The sequence below is a fragment of the Nicotiana tomentosiformis genome, chromosome 12 (genome assembly GCF_000390325.3).
Source record: "Nicotiana tomentosiformis chromosome 12, ASM39032v3, whole genome shotgun sequence".
Classification (NCBI taxonomy): Eukaryota; Viridiplantae; Streptophyta; class Magnoliopsida; order Solanales; family Solanaceae; genus Nicotiana; species Nicotiana tomentosiformis.
The window spans coordinates 28,399,540-28,414,286 of NC_090823.1; positions in this window are offsets into that span (position 1 = coordinate 28,399,540).

Here is a 14,747-nt window from a genome sequence, read left to right on the forward strand (position 1 = left end):
ATAAGGAAAATAATCAATCAAACATAAATATGGAAATAAAATACCATATGCAATCAGAATCAGTAAGGAAAAAAGAAAAATTTCAAACCCTAGTTGGGTTCAACGGTCTTGAATCGAATCAATAATGCAAGAACCATCCATTGTAGAGTGTTTATAGACGAAATAAAGTCTAAATTTCAAAGGTCGAAGGCGGTGGCACCCGATTTGGGGATTAGTACTTGCCAAAATTTAGACAAGTACTATGTAACGCCATAGTCTTGTAAGAAATGATGAGATGATCCATAAAAGGTAAGAGAATCGTAGAAAGAATCCATGATTGATTGGATTTGGGAGAGATTTGAGGGAGGCAGCTAGGGTTTGAGAGGAAAAAGAGAGGAACAGAGAGAATAGAGGCGGCTATCTCAGGATAGTGAGTATTAGGGTTTGGGGTTGGGTAATCAAAAGTGAGGTGTTAATCGTGGGTTATTGATCTCTTAAGATCAACAGTCAGGATTTTAAAGAAAGCGGGGCGGGTTGTTTCAAACGGGCCATTCCCGAATTTTAAAGGGATTATTTGGTTTGGGCTGGAAGGTTGGGCAAAATAATTGGGCCATAAGTAACTCAAAATTGTGCTATAAATTAAAATACACGAAAATTGTTAATAAATATTTATAAAACTATTTAATGTAGAATAAAATATTACTTGTGCAATAAAGTGATTGGAAATAATAAATTAACATTATAAAAATATAAAAATACTATTTTAGCACAAATAATGTAATAAAATATAATTATACATTAATATAGGCCATTATTGCAAAATTATGTAAATAGCTTAAGAAAACACAAATATGCTTACATAAAATAAAGTAAAATATTTTGAAACATATATGTTGATGCAAATAATAACTTTAGATAATTAAACCATTACCTAATAATTTAAGGGATAATTAATAAATAACCAAGTAATTTAAATGCGAAGAAATCAATTTTGAAGCTCTGAGATGTGGAAAATTATAGAAAATACTAGTATAATTCTTATAAATTATGTAATGATGTAAGAATGACATTTCAAAAGTATATATACTATTTTAAAAATATGAGGGCGAAATTAGGTATCAACAGTACCCGCTAATTTCACGGCCCATTTGGCCAATCGTCCTGAGAGCTCGGGGTTGTGCATTATGTTCCTAAATGGGTAATTAGTTACAACACATATGCGATGGCATTGAAAATATGGCCTTAACTTCCTGGAGGCGCTTAGCAAAGAGATCGCCAATTTCTCTAGGTGAGGATATCTCGTTTCGGCCTCGCCTAGAGTCCTGCTAACATAATATATAAGAAATTGCGTACCTCCTTCTTTCCGGACTAAGACTCCATTTACCGCTATCTCGGATACCACTAAGTACAGGTACAACTGCTTGTCTGCCTTCAGAGTATGAAGTGAAGGTGGACTCGAAAGGTATTGTTTGGGTTCTTCCAAAGCTTGCTGGCACTCCGGGGTCCACGAGAACTTATTCTTCTTCTTCAATAACGAGAAGAACTGATGGCTCTTATCGAAGGAACTTGAAATGAACCGACCCATGGCGACAATGCGCCAGATTAGCCTTTTAACGGCATTGACATTGTCCACCAGGGTGATGTCCTCTATAGCTTTGGTCTTGTCGGGATTGATCTCGATCCCCCGGTTGAACACCATGAATCCGGGGAACTACCCAGATCCGACCTCGAATGTGCAATTCTCCGGGTTCAGCTTCATATTATATTTCTTCAATATGTTAAAGGTTTCATGCAAATGTTCCAAATGGTCCTCTGCTCGTAGGGACTTAACTAACATGTCATCAATGTAAACCTTCATTGATTTTCCTATTTGCTCTTCGAACATACGATTTACTAGGCGTTGGTAAGTGGCATCGGAGTTTTTTTAGTCTGAATGGAATTATGTCATAACAATAGGTACCGTATTTAGTGATGAAGGGAGTCTTTTCTTCGTTGCCCGGGTTCATCCTGATTTGGTTGTATCCGAAATAGGCATCAAGTAAGTTGAGTGTCTCGTGGCCGGCCGTCGCATCGATAATGCGATCAATTTTAGGCAAAGGAAAAGAGTCTTTAGGGCATGCCTTATTCAAGTCTTTGTAATCTACACATATTCTTAATATATTTCCCTTTTTAGGCACTACTAATACGTTTGCTAACCAATCCGGGTACTTAACTTCTCAAATGGAACCTATTTTAAGGAGTTTGGATACCTCATCTTTGATGAATGCATGCTTGAATTCGGATTGAGGCCTCCTCTTCTGTTTAACTGGGTGGAACTTCAGATCCAGGCTCAGTTTGTGAGTAGTTATTTCTAGCGGGATCCCTGTTATATCATGATAGGACCAGGCAAAATAATCTATGTTAACTATAAGGAATTTAATGATTTTTTTCCTAAGCTCGGGAGTTAGCCCCGTGTCCAGGTATACCTTCCGATCGGGCAAGTGCTCGACCAGTACGACTTGTTCCATCTCCTCAACCGTTGACTTGTTGGCATCAGAATCGTTAGGGGCTATGAACGACCTTGGGACTCCGTAATTATCATTCTCGTCTGTCTCCTGCTTTTCTGGTTCGGCCTGTGTCGGTGATTGCTAATTGGTTTCTTTCCTTGTAACCGAACTCGGGTCCTTTGGTGTCGGGAGTGCAAATATCGGGATCACCTCATCGACCGCAAATATTTCTTTTACGGCTGGTTATTCTCCGTAAACAGTCTTGATCCCTCCCGGTGTGGGGAATTTTCAATGCCTGATGTAGTGTTGAGGGTACTGCCATCATGTTGTGAATCTGTGGACTTCCAAATAGAGCATTGTATCTCATATCTCCTTGCGGTTCCGGCGGTGTTCACCGGCAGGGTTATCTCCCATTTAGTATTCTTGCATGCCATGTTAAATCCATTCAAAACTCGGACTGTAGGCACTATTTGGTCTTGTAGACCCAGTTGTTCCACGACCCTTGATCTGATGATATTGGCTGAGCTACCTATATTAATTAACACACGTTTAACCCGAGATTTATTTATGAGTACAGATATTACCAGCGTATCATTATGTGGTTGCACGATGCCTTTAGCGTCCTCGTCGTTGAAAGATATGGTTCCCTCTAGTAAATAATCTCGAGTCAGTTTCTCCCTTGTAATGGACACCTTAGTGCATTTTAACATCTGCCCTTGGGGGACGTCAACTCCATCAATGATCATATTAATGACGTGCCGAAGTTCCTCTTGCTCGATCTTCTTGTTGGAGTCCCCATTCTTGAATAACCGGGCTACTTCTTCTCTTAGTTATTGGCAATCTTCGGTTCTGTGGTCGTGAGTACCATGATACTTACACATTAGGTTAGGGTTACTTTGGGTAGGATCGGATTGCAATGGTCGAGGCCACTTAGTATCTTTGATGCGTCTGATGGCTGATACGATGTCGGTAGCATCGACATTGAAGTTTACTCCGATAAGCTTGGTCCCTCCTTAGACCCGATGTGTCTGTCGAAACCGTTTTTGCTCATGAGTCCCCAATTATTATGACCTCGATCGCTTCTTCTTTAACTCCTCACAGGGTTGCGCCCAGACCCATTACCCCTTCGATCCTCATTGTATGGTTGATACTGATCTCTGTTCGATATTGGTTCATGATCAATGGCTCGTTTGGATCTGTCACTAGTTCTAACTGGATAAACGGATCCGGAAGGGGCCCCGAGCTGATCGTCTTCAATCCTAATTTTTGACTGATACCTGTTATGGACATCAGCCCAAGTTACCGCCAGATATTCTATCAAATTTTGTTTCAACTGATGTGAAGCCAATGAGCTTTGGGGGTTGAGTCCTTGGGTGAATTCTTGAATGGCCTAATCGTCCGCCACCGGAGGTAGATCCATATGTTCTATTTGAAACCTCGATAGGAATGTCTATCACCTTGAGCACTTATTGTCCTCTAACTTTACCAAACTTTAGCGGTATTAGTCTACTAATAGAAAAACCAAACAGAGAGAAAAATTAACGGGTTTCACATATCAGACACACCCATTCTTCCTCACGGTCTCCGGGCAACATCAGCTTTTTTTAAGGCAAACTATAACCTTGAAATTGCAACATAATGGCGACATAAATATAGTGAAACCTAGTCAGCTCCTCTACTAACTGGAAAAGCACAGTCTATGATGCCCACACTCTATCCAATAGGGAGAAAGCTACTCTAAATGCTCCTCTAAGGAGTAGTGAAATAAAGGTGGCCATGTTCTCTTTCAAACCTACAAAGGCCCCTGGACCTGATGGTCTACGCCCCCTCTTCTAGCAAAAATACTGGAATATCCTGGAGAGCAAAGTAACTTAGTTCTATAACCAGACTTTTAATACCCTAGAAATGAAGCCTAAAGTTAATACAACCTAGCTCTGCCTGATCCCTAAGTGTGCCAATCCCACAATCCTTAAGAATTTTAGACTTATTGGCTATTGGGCTATGCAACACAATGTACAAGCTGAATACCAAAATAATTGTCAATAGAATAAAGCATGTCCTCCCTTCTATCATTGGCCCAACTCAAGCCAGTTTTTTGTCCAACAGAAGGGCCAATGATAATGCCATCATAGTTCAAGAATACATTAGTCACTTTACTAAGATGAAAAGCAAAAATGCCAACATGATCTTCAAAATTGACCTTGAAAATGCATTTGATAGATTAGAATGGTCCTTCATCACAGACTCCTTGGTGTCCTTTGGGTTTATCCACAATATGACCAAATTAATCTTGTCCTGTATTTCTTCAAGCTCTATTGTTGTCCTGGTAAATAGGGGTAGGGCTGATTTCTTCCATCCTAGTAGGGGCATCAGACAAGGAGATCCTATGTACCCTTACATTTTTATCATGTGTATGGAAAGGTTATCCGGAGGCATTAAGGCTCAGGTGCAACAGGGTGATTGGTTCCCCATCAAAATTAGTCACTCTGGGCCAAAATTCTCTCGAATATTCTTTTGCAAATAACCTAACTCTATTTGCTAGGGAAAACATCAAGAATTATTCCACCATCATGGATACTCTTAACCATTTCAGTAGCCTATCTGGTCAAAAGGTCAATACCATAAAGTCCAAAGCTGTCTTCTCCAATAATTGTCATCAGGATACTATAGATAGCTTAGCAAGGACTTTGAATATCAAGCCCAACACGTCCTTTGGTAAATACTTAGGCTTTCCAATCTTCCACAAGAGGCCAACCAATAGAGATTTCCAGTTCATCATTGATAGCATAAAATACTAAGCTAGCTTGCTGGAAAACTAACTTCATGAACATGGCTGGGAGAACTACATTAGCAAAGTCATCACTAGGATGCATTACAAGCCATGTCATGCAGTACATTAGGTTACCTTCCCATGTGTGCAACCAAATACATAAGATTCAGAGAATTTTCATATGGGGAACTACTATTATGAAGAAGAAATTGCATCTGATTAAGTGGGATGTCATTACTAAGCCTAGAGAAGCAGGGAGTCTTGGTGTGCATAAAGATGACCTTAGGAATACTAACAGCAATGCTAGTTTGGCATGGAGGATGTAAAAAAAACCCTCAGGCCCTGCGGGCGAGAGTGTTGTTCCACAAATACTGCATTAGCAATCACCATAGCAGGCACATTGCCTATAGAACCTGGACAAGCATCAGAAATAGGTGGAAAGTGTGTAGAAATGCTAATAGGTGGATAGTGCATAAAGATGATAGAATTAACCTCGTAATGGCAGATGGATCCAAAACATAGAACCGCGTATAGCTTTAATCAGTGGGCTCCTTAACAAGGTAGAGGAGAACAGAACTCTGGCCACCTGTCTCCTAACGGCCAGCTCATCCCCAGCAGCCTTTCCTTCAACCTACCTGGCAGTGTGCTTTCAAGTATAAACTCCACCATTTGTAATTAGTGCTAACCCTATTAGTATATAAAAAAAATGGTGTGGAACAGAACCCATAATGGTCTCTTCTTCACCAAATCTGCCTACGCCATGATCCTTGATCAATCTGAGGATCTGTACCTGACGAGCACAAAATACAACATGAAAGTGATGCTCACTAGCCAAAGATAGTATAGTTTAATTAGCGTCTCCACAGGGATTAGATTTAAATAATGTTCAAGTAATTTATGGTTTAACGCTATTCAAGATGATTAGCACTTTAGTTGGGATAATTATGAACTAAAATTAACTACTAAAATTAAAGCAAGAAATAATTGATCACAGAAAACTAGAGAGTAAAGCAATGAGTTATTATCAAGACGGAGAATAAGGGTTTTGACATGATAGGTGCAAGAGTGCTATCCTAGATATGACACTGTTATATTTCACCATTGAGGTTCTATCGATTCTCACGAATTCATTAGGTGATTAGGATTAAACACTATCAAGAATAAAATCACAACTCTATTAAATCTCCTCCAATGAACTCAATCAATTAAACAGTATTCAAATCCATAAACAATAACCAAGTCACCAAATCATGTCAAACCCTAAGGTAAACTACTCCATAATTATGAAGGAAGTCATCACAAATATAATTAAAGAGTGAGAAAACATCAATCTAACGGTACAATCCAAACTCTCGTATTTAACTGATGGAAAGATGATGATATCCTATGTCTTGTAGCCTTCATTGCCCTCCAAAAGCTTCCATGGTCAAAAGTCTTCCAAGAATCCTGTTTTTGGTGTATTTATATCATGTAGGAACGGGCCCGGATGAAACTATCCTTTTCAAGTCGAAGTAGGAGAAACACTCTGTAAAAATGGCACATTCACGGTGCATGGTGCGGTGCGCCTGTGGAGAAGTTTAGAGAGTTGATTTTTACACTCTGCAGGAATTTTGCACTAGTGCCTCGCTACGCATGGCGCGGTACGGTAGTGCAATTTTCTCAGAGTAATTTTTGTTTTCTCACTTTTTGACATCCAAGCTTGGTCCTCGACCCCCGAACGTGATCCCGGCTTAATTTCTTAGGCTTTTACTCAGATTTCAAAGCTCCAAGTTGTTCAAATTAGCTCCAAATTATCTTAATAGCTCGGAATCATTTCCTACAAGGGATAAAACACGTAATAAGCGCAGATCACCATTATTTAAGCTCAACCCAAAGTAAAATGCAGTGATTAGAGTGCAAACTATGACTAAAATATGGGTTTGTAGCCTACCATCAACATCCCACACTTAAACCATTGCTCGTCCTCGAACAATCAAACTACACTTCACATAGAGACGACCTCTTTATCTGACAACTTCCCTAACACATCATGCCAAGAATATTTAAAGCAAACTAAGTACTCTATCATAACATCCTAGCTTCAAGACTCGACTCAAAAGCACCACGTATTTTTCAAAAAACCCGCTCACTTACTCTAAAACAGAGGCCAAAGATATTACCTTTCCTTCACAAATCATGTACCCTCACACCAAAGATAGAGATTAGTTCCACACACAATAAAATTCAAGAACAAATAGGAACTCAAGATAGAAAGAATTAACTCACTCTTAGAAATAAAATGCATGCACCACAGAAAATGTACCATAGGCTTGCTCATAATATAGTACTCTACTAATTGAGATCCTTCAGTCAAGGATCAAGTAGGACTTTAATTGGTTGTAATGTAGGCTGCAGGACGGGTAGGATACATATGGATATAGTGAATACACCTCCCTAATCACTTTAATACATGTACATTAACACATTAAACCCCACACTTGTGTTGAACCAAATCCCAACCTTCACACATAATAACATCAAGCTCCCAATTTCTTTAAGCACAAAGAAGATGAGAACTACCACTAGCAAGGAATCCATTTTTTTCTTTTTCTTTTTTAATACATATACAAACTCTCTCTTATTTTTCTTTTTCAAATGTCTAATTGATTTCTCTTCTTTTTTTTCAATTCCTTACACGTGGATCTCACAAATTTTCAACTAGTGCACCTTTCTCCATTCTTTTTGGTTCCACTCAAAAGCCAACCATACCTCCACTCAGCTCGTAACAAGCTCATAACAGTTTCAAGTGCTCCCAGAAGGTAAAGGTTCAAACAGATGGTCAATTCAAATAATAGGTGTCAAGCTTGTAGTGTGGTTGCCAAAAAAATAGGATTACAGTCTCAAAGGGGCTAACTACGATACACATGAATTAGGTGGGTAAAAGCATATATCTTGCTCACAAAGAAACGCCTTTATCACTTCCTAGATTAAACAAAACTACTATTTCGCTTTGCAAATACACGGGACAAGTTCTAGACATCAACTGACATGCACAGAATAACAACAAAATCTCACACACACATTGGCACATAACTCACTTAGGATTAGATCTATCCCAACTCTCTAGTCAAAGAAATTAAGCAAAGTCAAACTCAAACAATTTAAGGTGTTTATCTATGAGTCAAGATCTGAGCCTAGGCGTCACAACTAAGGTACTTACTACTCTCAAAACACAACAAAGTTAAGAATAGTTATGTCCATTTAATACCATAGTACACGACCTCTCTATTCCTAATAAAAGAAAAACTAATTACACCTGGTTCAAGTAAAATCCTTGGAAAAGAACTGCGGCATAAAGAAAAACCAAGGGGGAATTATTACACTACCTAAGAAAAATAAAAAATATATTTCTTTTCGACTTTGATCCCTTAAGAAGACAGTCGAGGACATCCATCATCGGGAAAAGTCAATTTTTTTATTTTAAAACAAAACAAAGAAAGCAAACACACATGTACATATTTACAATCCCCCACTCCACACTTTAAATTATGGCATGTCCCCATGACACACAAATAAAAAGCAAGAGTTAAAGAAAACTTCCCTGAATATTTTTTGTTTCCGAGAACTTATGAACTTCACCCCTAATTCTGAATTTATTTCTCGCTTTTACTCCTTGAGATTCTTTATAGAGCTCATCAGGACAAAGTCCTCTAAGGATATCTGCAAGCCCCGCTATTTTATTTCTTTCTTGGCCTCATTTTGAGCAGTGGATTGTTCTTGTAGGATCATCCTCAACTTGTTTCTGCATTCTTTCACAAGATCAATCCATGCATATTCCTGTAAATCCCCAAAAATAAAATCCACATGAACAAGATTAGAATAAGAAAACATAGAAAAAAGGTCATGTGAATATTATTGTGGTTTGTCCAAGACCATTTATTCCTCATTCTCTTCTACTAAATATTGTAAATACTGGAAGGTGGATGGGGGTTTGAGCTCTTCTTTTATTACTTCACAATCAACAAAAACCTCATCTTCAATCATCTCAGTTGAATCAGAGTCCTCTTGAAGAGTGGAAAACTCTCTCTATAGGTGTTCATCCTCTCAGGTAGGCTCAGTCTCACAGGGTATCTCCTTCATGTATTCACCATTACAATGCAATGAGCTTTCTGAAAGTATACTTACTAATTGACTCACTTGTATTGTTATGTTCTTAATGGATTCATCATTTTGTATAAATCTTTCTTCAACACTATTCATGAACTTATACATAAGCTCTTCTAAACTATCATTCTCCTTTTGAGGTGGTTGTCTCACTTTGCTTTCATTCTAGTCATAATAAGGGTATTCATCCCAACCAAAGTTAAAATTGTGCCCATATGAAACGCCATACCTGAGTGGACTAGAAACAGAGTGAGACTTTTAAAAATATGAACCATAGGAGGAATACTTACCTGCTTGACAGTCAACCCATAGATGATTTCCACCACATTTAAAGCAAATAGCAGACTCGTGATAGTGTTCAACTGCTAACTCTGCAACCATGTTTTGTAGGCTGGTTGTACTCCATCTTCCCAACACTTGGAGTTCAATATCAGGAATATTTTCTTAAAGTTTTCACCCTAGCACTTGTCAGATGCTACAAACAAATCTCGAAGACAAGTTAACTACTAAAAAATACAAAAGATAATTCCTGAATTAGCACCAAAAAATTCTTTTGAACACTATTGATTGACAATCCCCGGCAACGGCGCCAAAATTTGACGAGCACAAAACATAACACGAAAGTGATGTTATTTAGCCAAAGATAGTATAGTTTAATTATCGTCTCCACATGGATTGGATTTAAATAATGTTCAAGTAATTTTTGGTTTAATGTTATTCAAGATAATTAACACTTTAATTGGGGTAATTATGAACTAAAATTAAATACTAAAATTAAAGCAAGAAATAATTGATCACAGAAAACCAGAGAGTAAAGTAATGAGTTATTATCGAGACGAAGAATAGGGGTTTTGACATGATAGGTGTAAGACTGATATCCTGGATATGACACTGTTATATTTCACTCTTGAGGTTCTATCGATTCTCACGAATTCAATAGGTGATTAGCTTATACTTCCGATTCAAACTCCTCTCTCGATTAAATCTAAAGCTTTCAAATAAACTAATGTGTAGTGTGGTGAAACTTGCAAGAATCTATTGGTATGAATGATCTGAGAGAAATTTCTCGCAAATATTTCTCCATCATAATTTAAACGGTAACTCAAAAACCTCTTTCGATTACTTAAGAATCACCAAAATAAACTAAGGGATACGCTGCAATGATATTCAATAAGATGTTTCACTTTCGATTAAACACTATAAATAATAAAATCACAACTCTATTAAAGCTCTTCCAATGAACTCAAGCAATTAAACAATATTCAAATCCATAAACAATAACCAAGTCACCAAATCATGTCAAACCCTAAGGTAAACTACTCCATAATTATGGAGGAAGTCATTCATAAATTTTAGTGAGAAAACATCAATCTAACGTTATAATCCAAACTCTCGTACTGAATTGATGGAAAGATGATGAAATCCTCTGTCTTGTAGCCTCCACTGCCCTCCAAAAGCTTCCAGGGTCATAAATCTTCTAAATATCATATTTTTGGTGTATTTATATCATGTAGGAACGAGCCCGGACGAAACTATAATTTTCAAGTCGAAGTAGGAGAAATACTCTATAAAAATTGTGGAGAAGTTCAGAAAGTTGATTTTTACACTATGTAGGAATTTTGCACTAGCGCCACGGCCGCGCCCCGCTACGCATGGCTGCGACACGGTAGTGTACTTTTCTCAGAGTAATTTTTGTTTTCTTACTTTTTGACATCCATACTTGGTCCTCGACCCCCGAACGTGATCCCGGCTTAATTTCTTGGGCTTTTACTTAGACTTCAAAGCTAACTTGTTCAAATTAGCTCCAAATTATCTTAATAGCTCGGAATCATTTCTTGCAATGCATAAAACATGTAATAAGCGCAAATCTCCATTATTTAAGCTCAACCCCAAATAAAATTCAGTGATTAGAGTGCAAACTATAACTAAAATATGAGTTTCTAGCCTACCACCAGTACCAAAGTCCAGTGATGAATTTCACTTGAATTTTGTCAAAGAAGGTTCCTAACAAGATAAAGTATTTTTTTGTGGTTGATGACCCATGAGAGCCTCCCTAGTACAAAACACCTGCAAAACAGGGGGATCACTCTGAACCCCAGGTACTTCTTCTGTGACAAAGAGGATGAATCAATTGAGCATGTCATAGTCAGCTGTGAGAATGCCAAGCTATTCTGGGATAACCTATCCCACATGAGCTTAAATAACCATAGCATCAACACCATCCTGAATAAGCAGAACAACCGGGGATGAACCACAATACAATCCATAACAAAAAAATCCAACTCACTCCTTAAATGGGGGGAAGGGGGGTGATCCCTTTCTACTTATGGGAGATTTGGCTCACTAGAAACAACAATTTTTTCAATGGAAAGAGAGAGCTTGTCTCCTGTAAGAATGCCATAGCTAAAGCTGTTGAGTTCATTCATGTGGCTAGTGAAAGCACTGGCATCACTACTAATGTCCTATATATCAAGTGGCATCCTCCAAGTAAAGGTCACTACAAACTCAACACAGACGGGACAATCCTTCAAAATGGGCTTATAGGTGGAGTAGGAGGAGTAATCTGAAACAGCAATGGGGATTGGGTGATGGGATTCATGAGAAAAATAAATTATACTAATACTCTACACTCTGAATTAACAGTTCTAATGCAGAGACTAAAAATGACAGTCTTGAACAACTTCACGCCTTTGGAGGTTAACATAGACTTAACAGAAGTAATACACAATATCGACAAAGGCAATTTAATTTATGAGACTATTGTATGTGAATGCGGGCCACTCCTAACAGCACTGGGGCATCCTCCAGTAAACCACAACTACAGGAAAACCAATAGGATGGCGGACAAGCTGGCCAAGGAAGCAAGCAAGATGAACGAAGCAACAACAAACTTTTTGATAGTTCCTCCGGTGTTTGCCAATGAAGCAATATGGGCAGACATCCTAGGAACTATTTTGGAAAGAAAAACAAGGGATTGTAATATTATAATATAGCAATAGACTACAATCTTTTTGTAGAGGCTGACACCTCTCCGAATGATGTTGTTGTAACAAACGGCCAATACAATCTTGTTGTTGTTTAAAAAAAAAAGGTATTCTGTTTAGAAAAGTGTTGGCAAGAGTTATTAACCTTCTACTTTTAGTTTTAAATGAAACTATTGAACTGGCTTATGCTCACACATATTCTTAAATTTTGGCAGCAATCCCATTTTTACATTAACATCAACTTTTTCCTTTTAACTTTTACAAAATAATTTTTCAAGCCCCTGTTAAAAGTATTACTTACTAATTGAGAAGTATTTACATTATGTATGAATATTACTACTCCTATTTGAAAAAGATTGGCACCGTGACACCTTACAATATTTCATTAATAGAAAATATTTAAAGTCACACAGATACTTTGGTGCATCAGAAATCTTATACATTACCACCAAGCTATGCGTGGGATAGATAAAATTCATTTACCAATCTCGAGTTCGACCTTTGAGATGGATAGATCCATGACAAAAAGCGTTTTTCCCTTAAATTAACCCTGCATGAAGCAAATTTTGACCAATCAAATTAGTGAGTTTCGGATATAATAAAGAATGTTACACATTTGTTTTATATTTTCTACAGATACTTGCTAATACATTTGAGATTCTATGCAAATTTTTACTTTTTCAGCATTTTTCTTTTACTTCCTCCTTTTAATTTGTTTGAACCTTTTCAGAGCGCGATGATCAAATTGATTAATTTTTTGCTTGAATTCGGATTCTTTAAGTTTTCTGAAATAAAATTTATATATTTTGAAAACTATATAAAATGTACTATAAGTTAAAATAGTTAATAATTAAAATATTTAAAAAATATAATCACAGAAAACTCCCAAAAATAAGTTTATTCCCTTTGAAACGGCCTAGGAGTATTTGATGAGGAAGTGACTCGTATTCATATACTAGATGTCGTTTAGCTGTGCTAGCACGGACCTAACAATTTGTGTTATATTATTTTATCCGATAAAAATTTAACGTGGTGATTAGCTTAAATTTTGTTATTTAAGTTAAATTTAAATTTTTTTAAATTGTGTTTGAACTTAAACTTTACTCGATGAGAAATAATTTTCAAACAAATTTTTAATTTTTAATTCTCTATTTCAATCTTTGAAGTTGAAATAACGAACCAAAATTTAATACATACATTATTTTGCAAATAGTATTTCAAGTTGGAGGTGGAATATTATATATCCAATTTAACCAAACTTCCAAATATTATTTTGTAATTTCAAGTAAATATTATCCAAATGCGTACAATAAGTTACAATATTTTTTATGTTATGTAATTAAAAAAAAAAGTTAGCACAAAAAAAATTAAAATTACATAAGAATATCAAGATAGTAATCGGGCAAATCAACGTTAGATAAATAAATGATGCTAACATATGAAATTGTAATTTACTTTAGTAGTTCAATTGCATTATTATGGTATGGACAAGTGAACTCTAGGCAAATAATTATATTATTAAATTACATAGAGGGTAACCCTTCTAATGTAACCTTTTTTCTAAAATATTGAGTTTTCTGAGAAAAATACTCCAGCATAACGAATCAGGATAAAATGATCGTTCAAAAGGAGTTTCTTTTTAATGAAAAATGAGACTTTCTCGTATATATGCTATAAAACTTTCCCAAAACTTTTGGACAAATAAATTTCTCTATTCAAAATTCCTAAAGAGTCTACCAAAGATCTGAAAAGCGTCAAACATGACAATTACTCATTTGTATTGACTGAACCTCTCTTTTTAGTTAATTCGAATTAACTGAGATAAATGGAGCACACGAAAAGGAAAGATCCATATGCGAATGTTTTGGCTTTTGTAAATATTTTTTTCCAACTTGATTTAAATTAAATAAATCAAAAATTAGTACTCGTGTACTTTACTATATATTATTATAATGTTAAGTGTGTTAGTGTGTGAAACTATTCAAGATCTTGTTTTCTTTTTCTTTCAGAATTTTTTTTTTTTTGGGAAAGAATATTTATTAAAATTATCGAAACAATTAAAAGAAACGCAAATATATTAAAAACTTACTGCTAGGAACATATTTTTATGTTCTATGCATAATATTTTGTCAAAGATTTTAAAAACCTATGTATTGAAATGTCCTATATCTGGAAAAACTTTTAGCACTTCTGAATTCTGATCCTATTTTAAAATATGTTCATTATGGTTTATACATAATCTTTACATTTCTAAATTTTATGTTAAGATAATTAATATGTGCATTCCTTATTGAATATTCCTTAGCATAGTAATTGAAATGATAAGTACCGTGGTGCCAAATGGCCAAGGAAGTACTACAGTAAAGTTTTCAAAAGGCTTTAATG